General features: G+C 50.6%; 1 protein-coding gene across 3 annotated transcripts in view; it reads right to left on the bottom strand.

Annotated features, from left to right (window-relative positions):
• Positions 1-4,721, bottom strand: part of STON1 (stonin 1) — a 59,922-nt gene extending 55,201 nt beyond the window's left edge. For all 3 annotated transcript variants that reach the window (XM_034764337.1, XM_034764338.1, XM_034764339.1), the window contains exon 1: positions 4,638-4,721. The gene's annotated coding sequence lies outside the window, so the exon portion shown is untranslated. The remainder of the gene's footprint in view (positions 1-4,637) is intronic.
• Positions 4,722-14,796: the final 10,075 nt, after the last annotated feature.

Below are 14,796 nucleotides of genomic sequence, written 5' to 3'. Positions count from 1 at the left end.
AAAGTTCATATGTGTATGTTATTTAAGGGCAGAATGTCTGCCTTAACTTAGAATTTCCTGTTGGTTTGATTTATAATCCTAATATTGCTTCAGTGTAACTTCTGGCCGTACTCTATGATTGCCAAACTATTTTTATGCTCTTAACCACAGCTATTTATACAGTATAATACTAAGCGCTCATTTCCATCAGGGTACTCATGCAAATATTCAAAGACGTAGTTTGATTTTATGTTGTTACATAAAGTCCACAAAATGTTTTGTCTCTGAACATATACTTTCAATGCTGTAGACAAACAAAAGTTTATTCTTATCCACAAACTTACTTTTTCCCTCCCTTAAATTGTAATAATTTTATAAGACACACAGCCTCCAGATGGGGAAAGAAGGCTCTGACCCTTAGTTTCCTATGATGTAAGATATGTCTTCACTACAGGGCTGGCTCCAGCGTTTTTGCCACCTCGAGCAGCGGGGAAAAAAAAAAAAGGCGCGATCGGCGGCACTTCAGCGGCAGCTCTACCGCCGCCACTTCATTCTTCGATGGCAATTCCACAGCAGGTCCTTCCCTCCGAGAGGGACTGAGGGACCCGCCACCGAATTGCCGCTGAAGAGCCAGACGTGCTGCCCCTCTCCATTGGCCACCCCAAGCATCTGCTTGCTGCGCTGATGCCTGGAGCCGGCCCTGCTTCACTACCAATGTTAAAGCGCTGCTGCGGCAGCACTTTAACGTGGCTGTGTAATCACGGCACCATAAAAAACAAATAAACCTATAAAAAACCCACCCCCATGATGGGAGTAGCTTCCAGCACTGGTGCACTGTCTACACTGCCACTTTATAGCGCTGAAACTTGCATTGGTCGGAGGGGAGGGTTCACACCACTGAGCAAGAAAGTTTCAGCGCTGTAAAGTGGCAGTGTAGACAAGGCTTAAGCAGAGCTCCAAGGTTCAATACTAGCAGGCTTAATAGAGCTAAAAGAAAAAGTGAAAGGAGCTGCTGTTTGTAGCAATGAAACAAGTCTCCAACAGCCTTTGACCTTCAGGGTCTTACTATCACCTGTTTGTTGGAAGAGCAAGCCATCATCAGTTTTCCAACAAATGGACAATGAGGCCACTTATTCAGTGTCCAAATATAGACTTAGGAACTTACTTTTAGGCATTCATATTTGAAACATTGTATTTAGTATTTTTTCCCAACAAATTTAGGAAACAAGTCTTATTTCCTACAAATATCAGAACACTATATAAGCAGAAAGAATATCCCATCTTAAGCATACATACATGAGCAAAATGAGTATTCCACCTTAAACCAGTAAAACTAACTCTGTGGACTGGATTCTGCAAGGTGCTCAGCACCCAAACCCTCATTGACTTCCACAGGAGTTGAAGATGTTTGGCACTGAATGTAATCAGGACTTTTTTCTTTACCTTTCTGTAATAAAAGTGGTAGAACAAAATCTCTTAAAAATTAGATTTTTAAATATATACTAAATAAACTCTAATGCCAGAACTACTGGCTACATTTTAGCCACCATGAAAATCTCGCTAATAATGGGAAATGTTGCCAATTTTAACTACAGCCAGTAGCACAAACAACTGCGTTAAAGCTTGTTTCTTTCAAAGCAAGCTGAAAAAAGTTGAACTTTTACTGAATACTGAACACGCAAGAAAGAAACCAAGGAATTTGATCAATCATTCTCCAAGTATGTTAGTGGGAAGTCTAGGCTCCTGCATTACTTTGCTTTCATAATATTCTCCAGAGAGCAGCCTCCTTGAACAGTGGAAGGCAAATTCCCTGCTGGTGTAACTCCACTAACTTCAGTGGAGTTATTTCAGCAGAAAATCTGGCCCTGGAATTTTTAATTTAAAGTCCAGAAGCTGGCCTCACATAAACTGCAATATTTGTTTGTTCCCCACAAGTCTGGCACGCTGGTGTAGTTCTTATAAAACAGCACAAAAATAAAGAATTTGGAAACATTTATGCCAGAGCTGGCAATATGGCAGATAAGCAACTGGTTAACTTATTTTAAACTTTGGACCATAATTAAGTTCATCATCATTTAAAATAGGAGAGATTTAAGAATGACATCCTTTGGCAAATGTAAAGATGAGAGAGGCAGAAAGCTCTGCTAAGGGCGCCAGTTAGGGAGGCCAGGGAAGGGCAGAAGCCCCCCCTTGAGTTTCATAAAGGTGTGCAAGCTCCCAGGTGGAGCTCTTAACTACAGCACAGCATTAGGGCTAGTCTACACTGGCCACGTTAAAGCGACTTGCCTGACTAGCCTGCAGCGCTTTAATGTGGCTTGTATAGTTGCGGCAGCGCTCCCAGCGCTCTAAAAAAACCACACCTCAACGAGGGGCGTAGCTACCAGCGCCAGGAGCACGTCTCCCAGTGCTGGTGCACTGTCTACACTGGCACTTTACAGCACTGAAACGTGCTGCGCTCAGGGGGGTGTTTTTTCACCCCCAAGCAAGAAAGTTGCAGCGCTGTAAAGTGCCAGCATATACAAGTCCTTAGTGTGAAATGTAAGTTCTGCAGAGGAGAGGTGCCCCTGAGGCAGGGAGTTAGTACTGTGTTTAAAAACAGAGACAGGGTGATTAAGGTAAGAAAGGGCTGGTGATTAAGGATATGGAAGTTTAGCCTGTAAAAGAGGCTCAGATATTTAAGTATGATGTGTACAGTTATTGACCACATGTTCACTGTGATGTTTACATCTGAGTGGAGGAACTGATAGCAATAGAAGTTTTAATTGATTAAGGACTAGAAAATTTGACCTTCCAACTTTCTTTCTAAAGGAAGAACTGCCCAGAGCTCCTGTGCCTGCTTATTTTCCTTTCCTGCTGCAGTGGCCCTGATGTATCACAGAAGTCTCAGTTTTTTTCTCAACTTTAAAATATAGAATTTTCTTGGTGTTTGGTTTTAAATATTCTCCTCTGAGAACTGAAACTCAATCACTGTAGTGTTGTATTTAAGAGGCTTCTGGAAAGTAACTAGCCTTTAAACAGAAGTAAAAGCAGTGTTGCCAACTCTCGTGATTTTGTCATGAGTCTCATGATAATTGTTTTCCTTAAAGCCCCAGCTCCTGGAGTCAAGTGGATATGTGATGATTTCAACCTTCATTCTAAAAGAAAAATGAAGTTTCTAGTCCTCGTGGCTGTGGAGAAAACTTCAAAATGTGACCCCAGTGCACACTAAAGGCTCAAAAAGCAGAAGGCAAATCAAAAGAACTCCAAATCCGTTATTTTCCCATAGTCTCCTGATTTTAAAGCCAATCTCATGATTTTTGGTGAACCTGATTCATGATTTTTGAACATTTGGGATTGGCAGTACTGCGAAAGTGACTTGAAAATGTCAGTTTCACTCCTGTTTAAGGTTAGTTTCTAGTCTGTTATTTGTAGTGAGGTGACACCTCTAGAACCCCAGGCAGGTGCAGTATAAACTCATGGGGGGGCTTGCCCTAGTAAGATGTTTCCAAAGTTACATGATCTATTCCAAGTTTGGTGAACTGAAAAAAACTCACTACAAAAAAAAAAAAAAACATAGAAAGTAAACTAGATTTTTCTACAATTGTTGTATTCAAGAGTTAGTAACAAGGAATATACATAAAATTTTTAAACCTAACTAGTGTAACTTAAGTGACTTGACACAAGATGTGAGAACATGTTAGCATTAGAGCTGAGTGGGTCTAACAGTCATTAAATCCTCTTTTTTTGTATCGGAATTAGATACAGTGCTCCTATCAGCTAATTTTAGTATATGTGCTGCCGAAGCGAGCACAAAAAATATGGAACGCTTCACGAATTTGCGTGTCATCCTTGCAAACAAGAAAAAAAAAACAAAAAAACACCTAGAGTTTTCAAGTCCCTAAGTAGTCCTTAGAATCATGGTTAAAGTTAAATCTTAAATGGCGCCCCTGCGCTCTGACTTCGGGAACAGCAGCCTTTAGAAAGAAATTCCGTGCCATTTTTCCACACAACCAGGGAGGAGGGTAGTAGTCGGTTCCGTTAGTACACAAGCTACACTACACTTCTCAACAGCTACTGGGAGAGTCTGCACTTTGCAAGAAGTTCAACTTGCTGCAAATGACAATTTTCAACCTTGTGAACAGAAACACACGACTTGCCTGACTAGCCTCTAAATATTCAACGAACGCAAGAAGCCTAATCATAATCAACTAGTCCGAGTCAGGAGCGGAGGGGACCCTTCCCACTTCCAGGGTCCTAGAGCTCCGTTTCCCCCCCGCCTCATTTCCACCCTGGCAAAGGGAGTGGGGTCCAGTGGGAAGCCCACGCAAGACGGCTGGCCCAGGGCCCAGGCCTGGGCCCGGCAGTGATCAGCTCAGCTGCCGGCGCCGCGCATACCAGCTGAGCCCTGTCCGCAGTCTCTCCCCAGCCCTGCTGGCCACAGAACAAAGTAACTCACGCTGGAGGTCTCCTGAGTACCCTAGGGGGAGAGCATTGCAGAGAGCGCCCCAGGCAGCAGCCTGACCTCGTAAGGGGTGGGGGGACTGACGGCTCCCACCTTCCCCTGCCCGGTCCGGCTGCAGTCGGACCCGGTGCCGGGCAGCTGCTCCCTGCCCCAAGCCGGAGTCAACCCGCGGTGTCCCCTGACCGGCGGGGCGTTGCTGCCCCGGGACCCCCCTTACCCGTGTGAACTGCACGGCACCCGGGATCGCAGCCTTGGCGCCGGCCACCGGCCGGGAGGACAGGCTTCTAGACTGGCGGAGGGGCCGGCGCACAATGCAGGAGGCTGGAGCTGCCTCTGCTCTCAGCCCTGCTGCAGGGAGGGCCCTAGTGGCTGCAGGCCCACAGGCCGGGCTATGGGCCAAGTTCGCAGCCTGGATCGCAGCTGGGGAAACTGAGCGTGCCCCAGGCTAAGATGGAGCCAGCCCAGGGAGGAAGCAGCGGTGGTCGTAGGCACGCAGCGTTTTTACACATTTAATTACTTGTAAGCAAAGTTGAGTGTCTTTAATTTGCACTATGTCTAGAACCCTGGTTGAACAAGGTAAACTTAAGCATCCTAAAGGGTGTAATTTTCAAAAGCCTATTGGTAACCTAATAACCTAAATCCAATTTTCAAAAGTGATTTAGTAACTTAAGAACCAAGATTTCATTGAAAGTCAATAGGACTTAGAGCCCTAAGACCTGGTCTACACTTAAAAATTAAATCAACTTAGCTGTGTTGCTCAGGGCTGTGAAAAATGTTGCACCCTGAGTGCCATAGTTAGGTCAAGCTAACCCCTACTGGAGGCATAGCAACCTGGACAGAAGAATTCCTCCATCATCCTAGGTACCACCGCAGAGAGATGAATTCACTATGTTGCTGGAAAAAAACCGTCTATCAATGTAGGAAGCATAACTGTGGTGCTACAGCAGCACAGCTACAGCGCCATACCTGGTGTAGACATACGCTCAGGCTCTTTTGAAGATGGGACACTCCCAAGACACTTAAATGTCCTTGAAAATGTTATTTTAAGTGCCTAACTTTGTGTCAACAGGACTAGTCACATGCTTAAAGTTAATCATATGCTTAAGAACCTTGCTGAATCGGCTTTAGCTAACATTGGGAGGTTAGATGAGGGATGGTGTATGAGCCATAATACATTATCTTCAAAGGTGCAAAAAATTGCAAACTTATCCTGAGGAAGTGAGAGACTCCACATACCTCAGATCACTTTAAGTCATCCAGATCATAATGGCAAAAGTGACAAATGGAAACCCTTAATCCCAAACCAAGCATTAGGATGAGCCTGACAATGCAGTATAGTACTAAGAAAGTGCTGCTGTTCAGGTGACACTAGGTCAAGGTTTGTTCCACCCATCTCTGGCTAATGTTCTGATGGAAGTTAAAGAGCTTATGGAAGTTTTTATAGAATAAATTGGGGTAATAATTAATATCCTCTGTCTATGAAATAGATCAAAACAGCATCCACTTGAAAATCATATTTTCTTACCATTTTTTCTTTCTACCGTACTAAGTAACACCTATTATTGGTATAACAGAGAAGTTAGCCAAAAAAGACTTTTTTCAGTTTACTTTGTTCTTTTTGAAAGCACTTTGTGTATTCACTTTTGTTGTTGATTTGTTGATTATTTGCACTTTCTGTCTTATGCACTTTCATGATGACATCACTCTCACTCTTTGTTCTGGGATAGAATCATAGAATATCAGGGTTGGAAGAGACCTCAAAAGGTCATCTAGTCCAACCCTCTGCTCAAAGCAGGACCAATCCCCAATTAAATAATCCCAGCCAGTGCTTTGTCAAGCTGACCTTAAAAACCTCTAAGGAAGGAGATTCCACCACCTCCCTAGGTAACCCATTCCAGTGCTTCACCACCCTCCTAATGAAAAAGTTTTTCCTAATATCCAACCTAAACCTCCCCCACTGCAACTTGAGACAATTACTCCTTGCTCCGTCATCTGCTGCCACTGAGAACAGTCTAGATCCATCCTCTTTGGAACCCCCTTTCAGATAGCTGAAAGCAGCTATCAAATCCCTCCTTATTCTTCTCTTCTGCAGACTAAACAATCCTAGTTCCCTCAGCCTCTCCTCATAAGTCATGTGTTCCAGCCCCCTAATCATTTTTGTTGCCCTCCACTGGACTCTTTCCAATTTTTCCACATTCTTCTTGTAATGTGGGGCTCTAAACTGGACACAGTACTCCAAATGAGGCCTCACCTAGCCATTCAGTCCCTAGTCTGTAACAGTGCATGGGATTCTTCCGTCCTAAGTGCAGGAATCTGCACTTGTCCTTGTTGAACCTCATCAGGCTTCTTTTGGCCCAATCCTCTAATTTGTCTAGGTCCCTCTGTATCCTACCCCTACCTTCCAGCGTATCTACCACTCTTCCCAGTTTAGTGTTATTTGCAAACTTGCTGAGAGTGCAGTCCACGCCATCCTCCAGATCATTAATGAAGATATTAAACAAAACCAGCCCCAGGACCGATCCCTGGGGCACTCCACTTGAAACCGGCTGCCAACTAGACATGGAGCCATTGCTCGCTACCAGTTGAGCCCAATGATCTAGCCAGCTTTCTATCCACCTTATAGTCCATTCATCCAGCCCATACTTCTTTAACTTGGTGGCAAGAATACTGTGGGAGACCGCATAATTTATTTTAATTTAAACAGAGGAGTTACTTTCAGACTTGTTTGTTAGAAGAACAATACCAGCGCCTTTCTCTACACATTTTTCCTTTTTAAAGATGTTGTAGCTTATGTAGTATAATGCTTCATCTCTATTTTTGTATGTTGTTTTAGTGGGACCTTATTAGAAATCCTGGGAGGTTCGTGGGTGCAAGCCCACCCATATCTAAAGGCCCTTCCCACAGCCTTGCGGGAGGGACCACTGGACCGGGGAACCAACTGAAAATGGGGGACAACTAAGAATAACAGGGTCAGGAGTGAAGGACACAGGTTCAAAACTAGGGATCCAGAGCGGGACACCGAGCAGAGAACCCCAGACAGCGCCTACTTCTCCTCAAAGCTGTCTCGGGAGCCAGTGGACACCACCCAGAGGAACTCTGCCCAGATGCGTGAGACCAGGAAGGAGCAGAGATAGGCCTCACAGTGGCAGAGCACCCCTAGTCTAACATCCTCCTCCTGGTGTTGAAGATGGCCACTTTGGTCAGAGTCAGGAGGAGGCTGACAAGGAGATCTCGTGCCTTGGTGGGGCCACGGACAGGGTGTGTAAATATAAACAGGTGTGGGGAAAAGTGCAGCCAGAATAGGGGCTGCAACTTGGTGCATTCGAGATAGGCATGCGCCAGGTTCTCTCTCACGCCGCAAAAGGGGCAGGCGTCGGGGATGGTGGTGAACCATGCCAGGTACACGCCTGTGCTCACAGCTCCATGGAGGAGCCACCAACCGATATCCTGGCGGGCTGTGGGACCAGGGTGGAATAGAGGCTGGCCCACTGGGGTTCCTCACCCTCCACAGGTAGTAGATAGTCTCACCACAAGGGTGAGGAAGTGAAACGTGTCGAGCACAAACGTGTATAGTTGTTTCCTTGGTGTGGTCCGGAAGCAAACCAGCTGCAGGGCACGCAGCCAGCTCGGATTGTGGACTAGAGGAGGCCGAGAGGGCTTGCGGGACAGCGTCCTGGTGAAAAGGTCTGGAAGGCCTGGGGTGAGGGGCGGGCGGGGAGCACCCTCTCGCAGTACCCACTCAAGGAAAACCCAAGAGGTGGGCGATAAGGCTGCCCCCACCTCCTGGAGTACGCGCAGGGGGGTCAGGAGGGTGGATACCCCATGCACCGACTGAGCGCTTGGGGATCCACCCAATCCCCCCAGTCATAGTCCAGGAGGTCTCCAATTCTGGTGGTTTCTGCAGGACCGACCTCTGGCATACCGAGGGGGACTCCTCCACCTGCACATGAAGGTTGGGATTGTGTAGCAGTGGCTCCACGAGGAGGTCCACCCCCTCAGTGGCCACAACAGACCTTGTCACTGAGAACAGCTTCCAGGTCTGGAGGAGGTCCTGGTAGAAGACCGGCAGCTCGGAGAGTTCTCGTGAAAGACTCTTTGGGTGGAGAAAAAAGAGCTGCTGGTCGTATCGGAGGTGGCAGAGGCAGGCGTGCGCCAACGTGCTCAATGCCGGACTACCTGTACCATAAAGGAGTCTCTGCAGGGCCTTGAGGCAGCAGACATGGACCTGGCTGTGGAGGCAGACCAGGCCCTATCCTCCCTCCTCCAAGGGAAGACTCAGGACTTCTGCAGAGACCCAGTGCAGTCCTGGCCAGAAGAACTCCAGAGCTACCTTCTGGAGCTGGGCTAGGATCCCCGGGGCTGGGTTCAGGGTGTTGAGCCAGTGCCAAAGCATGAACAGGACTAGTTGATTCAGTACCAGTGCCCTCCCCTGCAGAGAGAGGCAGCGAAGGAGTCCTGTCCATCTCTGCAGCTGCTCACCCACCCTGGCCTCCAAATCCTGCCAGTTCTCCTGTGGAGAAGGATGCGTGGCGGAAAGGTAAACGCCAAGATAGAGCAGTGGACCCACATTCCACTGAATGGCTTGAAGCACAGGTGGGAAGGAGCTCATTTGCCACCCTGCCCCGACCATCAGGCCAGAGCTCTTGACCCAGTTGACCCAAGTGGAGGAGGCCACCGAGTAGATCATCTGGCAGGCCTCCACCTGCACCAGGTCGCCCAGCAGCTGGATCATGAGCACGCTGTTGGAGTACGCTAATAGCCGCAACTCCGGCTCCCAGAGCACCAACCCCGTCAACCTCAGACGGAGACAGAGGAAGGGCTTGCTTGCCAGAGTATACAACTGGCCCAACAGTGGACACCCCTGTCAGGGTCCAGTTGAGCCTGATCAAGTTATCAAAGATGGTGTGGATGAGGACGAGGTAGGTCTGGTCGGTATGGACCAAGACGGCCAGCACAGACCCCAGCCACAGTGAGATGGCCTTCGCTATGACCTTGTAGTCCATGCTGAGGAGCGAGACAGGATGCCAGTTCCGAAGGTCGCAGAGGTCCCCCTTCTTGGGTAACAAGGCGAGCATGGCTTACTTGTACAACAGAGGGAGGACCCGCTTTCCAAGGATGTGGCCCAGACGGTGACGAGGTCCAGGCCAAGGACATCCCAGAACATGCGGTAGAACTCCACAGTCAGCCCATCCATGCCCAGAGATTTATTGGTGAGCATGAGACGGAGGGCTTCCGAGAACTCGGCCAGAGTGAGAGGCAGCTCCAGCCGGTCCTGGTTGTCCACGCTGACCATTGGGAGTTAGTTCCAGAGCACCCTTCAAGTATCGAAGTCCATCAGATCTGGGGAGAAGAGGCTGGCGTAGAAGGCCCTGGCCCTTCCACACATCTCCTCCAGATCCGTGAGGGGAGTGCCATCCTCCGCCAAGAGGCAGGCGACATGCTTTTTTGCCTCCCTCTTTTTCTCCAGGGTATAGAAGCAGCGGGAGCAGCAATCCATTTCCCAAAGGAGACGGATGCGGGATTGAACTAACACGATGGTCCTCCAGGGCCCGGAGCTCCTCCCGCTTCTCCCGGCATGCTCCGCAGAGAGATGGATCCCCGGTGCTGGCGGCCAGATGCCTCTCCAGCTTCAAGACCTCCTGCTCCAACTGCCCTATCACCGCATCCCTCCACCAGTTGGCGTCCCAGGTATAGTCTCAGCAGAAAAGCTGGGCGTGCACCTTCCCCCCATCCCACCACCACTGTGCCAAGGGAAAGGCACGCCGCTGCCCCCACCAGGCCAGCCAGAATTCCCGGAAGGACACCACGAAGCCCACATCCTCCAGCAAGCTATTATTAGAGTGCCAATAGGCCACCCCCGGCCTCTTCGAGCTGAGAGAGGCAGTCACCATCACCAAGTGGTGATCCGAGAACGAGGCCAGCCGAACGTTGGAGGAGTGGGCCCACGCCAGATGGAAACGTGATAAATAAACGCAGTCCAACTGGGAGTGGCGTGACCAATCACCCTCCAACCGGACGTAGGTGAAGGTGGTATCATCGTCCAGGTGGTGGTTGTGCCAGACATCCACAAGGGAGTGATGCTCAATGATCTCCCTGAGGACGACTGCGGTGGCCTGGCTGCTCTCTCACCCCGAGCGATCCCAGTCCTCAAGGATGGTATTGAAATCCCCACCCAGAACCAGGCACTAGTGAGGATCCAAGGTGCCGAGGAAGGCGGACGCCTGCTGATAAAAACGCACTCGCTCCAGATCTGTGTTTGGGGCATAGACGTTGACTAGATTCAACGTCAGCCCCTCCATACTGGCACGGATATGGAGCAGGCAACTGGGCACGACCTTGACGACCCCCAACATCTCGGGCCGTAGGTCAGGAGAAAACAGGATGGGCACCCCAGCCAAATGGGTGCTGAGGTGGCTAAAGAACACACCGTCCTCCGACTCCAGCCGCCAGCTAGCCTCGGCAGCTGCAGCCGTGTGGGTCTCCTGCAGGAAAATCAGAGTACCCCCCGACCCCAAAGGAAGGAGAGCACCTGACTCCTGTGGAGACCCATCCTACAGCTGCGGGTGTTCAAGGTGGGAAAGATGGTCAGTTTCATAGTGAGGGCTGGCGAGGATCCTCGTGGGCAGGGGTGTCGGCAGCCCCCAGTGGGCCTCACAACAATCCGTGCCCGACCCCAAAAGCCAGCAGGAAGTCATGGAAGTTGCGGGCCACAGAACTATCACTGGGACACAGCCAGAGGACGGCAGCGGGTCTGTGACCCCATCCCCTGCTGCACTGCAGGACAAGCTGCGCCTCTTCCTGGTGGAAATCTGTGGCTTTAAGGATAAGGTGCAGCTCACTCCCCAGCACTGGGGGGACTTCCCTCTCATCCTCCAGGCCGTGAGGGTTATTTTGCAGGAGGGGAGGCTGACCAAGAGGCGGGACATTGAGGAGGAGGGTGCCAATGGGGTGGGGGCATGAGGGGGGCTGAATGAAGAAGGGAAGGGGGGGCGTGAGTACTGGCATGGGGTGGGGATACCGGCTCCTCTGGCAGCACTGGGAAGGGGAGGAACTACAGCATTATCGGGAGGGCTGTGAACAATGTGGGGGCAACTGAAAAGGGGCACAAGTGTTTAGGGAGGGAGCGTGGACACACAAGTGAGATGGGCTGAGCTAGAGAGGGCAAGGCAAGGTAGGGGGAAAAGGGGAGCAGGCTGGGAATGGGCCAGGGGCGGGGCAGGCAAATCACAGGAGAGAACTGCAAGTGTGAGAGTGGGGCAAGCAACCAAACCAAAACCCAGAGTTTGGGGTGGGGCAGGTGAGGTAGCAAACACTGAAGGGCAGGGGCAGGGCAGGCAAACTAATGGAAAGAAACATGCCCAGGAGAACAAGGTGAAAATGGCAGGGGCAGGGACAAATGGCCTGCAAGGGGCAAAGTACCGCAGGGAGACTAGGAGGCACAGCAAAGTGGGGGGCCCCACCAACCAAATGCAGCTGGGGAGGGGAGGATAAGTCCAAAGTGGTGGGGTCACGTGTGCCTGTGGAAGTCAGTCTATTGTGTTGCTCATGTGCATTCCAATGTAGATGTGCAGGTATCGTGTACACCGTTCCTGGAAGTTTTTCCCCTAGTGGTATCCATTGGATCGACTGCGGTGCCCCCTGGAGTGGTGCCCTCATGGTGCGGTATATAGACACCTGGTGTCCTGCTGCCCCCTCAGTTCCTTCTTGCCAGAAACTCCCATAAAGGGGTAGGCAGGCGGGTTTTGAAACAGACATGAGCAACACATCTCTAAGAACAACAGTTACTGAAAGTTTAGTAACTGTTTTTTTCTTCAAGTGCTTGCTCACAGGGGTGGCAGGTTTGTATAATTTTTAGTGGTGCCCAGGACGGGTCCAAGTCCCCACCCCCACCCCTGCCTTGTAAGCCTATATATTTTTAAATAATGTAAAAATATGAGGGCTTTGGAGATGAGGGGTTTGGGGGTCTAGGAGGGGCTCGCGCAGAGGGTTGGGGTACGGGGATGAGGCCTGCAGGGTGGGGCTGGGGATGAGGGGTTCATGGTGCAGGAGGGGGCTCGGGTAGAGAGTTGGGGTGTGGGGGGATGAGGGCTCTGAGTAGGGGTGTGAGCTCTGGGGTGAGGCAGGGCCGGGGATGAGGAGTTTGGGGTGCAGGAAGGCTGCCCCCAACTGGGGCCAGAGAGGAGGACTCCTCCCAGCCCTCTCCCTGCTGGCCTCCCCTACTGTCCCCCGGCAGCACACTCACCTCGCACCACTGTCACTGCACATGCTCCTAGGGCCCCTCTCAGGTCCAGGAAGCCCCCTCACCTCCCTATGGTGGGTGCTGGAGGGGGGTCTGCCATCACATGTACACCTCCTCCCCTGTTGCTGCCCCTCACTGTAGCCTCACTTGGGGTGGGGGATGGGGCTGCCCCTTGCCCAGCATGGGGCAGGAGCGGTGACCTTGGGCAGGGGGGCCCCCTGTGCTGGTTGAGGGTCCTGCCAGAAAAGGGAAGGGTCCATCCATCCATCCGAGGCAGGGACAAGGGCAGCGGCAGCCTGGGGCACCCATGCCCTGGCACTAGTGGTTGGGGGGTGCTAGGACCCTGCAGCAGCAGTTGATGCCAGGAGCCAGCAGAGTGGAGCGCAGCGCAGAGCTGCAGGGGGCAGCCGCCTGCTGCCCAGGACGCAGGTAGGGATGCTCGAGGGAGGAATGCAGGGGTGGCAGGCAGGGCCGGGGGAGAGACCAGGCCCCGAACATTGGTGGAGCCGGGCCCCCGGGCCCTGAATATTGGTGGCACATGGGTACCATGGGCCCATGTAACTTGCTGCCCCTGCTTGCTCATGTCCATTCCAATCAGCCAGGTGGTGGGATCGGAGTTTCGCTGAGACATAGACTGGAGGACCACTCTACCGAAGGTTGCATCACTTCTGGCTCATTGTGTGATGGCATAGTGTGTGGTGACTGTGTGGATAAATGACCAGGTCACCACCCTGCAGATGTCCAGGATTGGGACTTGAGCCATGAACTCCACTGATGAAGCTTGTCTTGTGGAGTGCACCGTCAAGCAAGGAGCTGAGACCTTTGCCAGGTCATAGCGGATGCAGGATGTGATCCAAGAAGAGATCCTCTGGGCCAAGACAGGGTTTCCTTTCCTCCTGTCCGTGATAGCGACAAAGAGTTGAGTGGTCTTCTGAAATGGCTTGGTCCTTTTGATATAGAAAGCCAATGCCTGTCTAATGTCCAGAGAGTGGAGTCTCTGCTCCTGCTTATTAGCATGAGGCTTTGGATAGAAGAAAATGTGAGACCACCTTAAGAAAGAAAGATGAATGTGGTCAAAGTCGTACCTTGTCCTTGAAGAAGGCCATATATGGCAGTTCAGAGGTGAGGGTCTGGATCTCTTTTGGCTGAAGTAACAGCTACCAGGAAGACTGTCTTCCAGGACAGACAGAGCAAGGGACACATTACCATTGGTTTGAACGGGGGCCCTGTCAACTTGGTTTTGTCAAGGCTAAAGTCCCATGGAGATAGAGGTTGATGCACCTATGGGTAGAGATGCTCTAAGCCCTTCAAGGACTGGGCACAAATTGGGCTTGAGAATGCCAACCAGCCATTCACCCGTGGGTGGAAAGCAGAGATTGCGGCTATGTGAACTCTAATGGATGATACCGCAAAACCTTTCTTCTTCAAGTAAAGCAGATAATCTAGGATAAGGGGGCAGTGGAGATTCCAAAGGTGAGACCCCTTTCTATATTGACCATCGTGCAAACCTTTTCCACTTTGCCAAATAGGCAGTGCTAGTTGACAGCTTTCTGCTGTCCATAAGGACAGCTTGCACCGGTGCAGAGCAGTCCCATTCCACCTTGCTCAGCCACAGAGCTTCCAAGCCATCAAGTGGAGGAACTTGAGGTTTGGGTACAGCATGCGGCTGTGTTCCTGGGAGATAAAGTCCAGTACCAGAGGAAGGCTGATTGACATATCTATTGAAAGGTCCATCAAGGTTGTGAACCAATATTGGTGCGGCCACGCCGGAGCTATAAGGATCATCCGTGCCTTGTCCCTCCTGATCTTGAGCAATACCTTGTGTATAAGAGGCATGGGAGGAAAGGCATAAAGAAGTCTTCTTCCCCAGGGAAGGAGGAAGGCGTCCGAGAGTGAACCCTGGCTGTACCCCAGGTACAAGCAAAACAGGGGCATTTCCTGTTCAGCCTGGTTGCAAACAGGTCCCCACTTCCAGAAAACAGCATTCAAGATGTCCAGTTGAATGGACCACTTGTGGTGATTTGTGAAGGATCTGCTTAGGTGATCTGCCAGCTTGTTCTGAGAGCTTGGTAGATGGAAGGCCTCCAAGTGAATGGAGTGGGCTATACAGTAATCCCATAATCTCAACACTTCCTGG

Source organism: Trachemys scripta, chromosome 3 (assembly GCF_013100865.1).
Source record: "Trachemys scripta elegans isolate TJP31775 chromosome 3, CAS_Tse_1.0, whole genome shotgun sequence".
Classification (NCBI taxonomy): domain Eukaryota; kingdom Metazoa; phylum Chordata; order Testudines; family Emydidae; genus Trachemys; species Trachemys scripta.
This window is presented reverse-complemented; position numbering and strand designations above follow the sequence as displayed.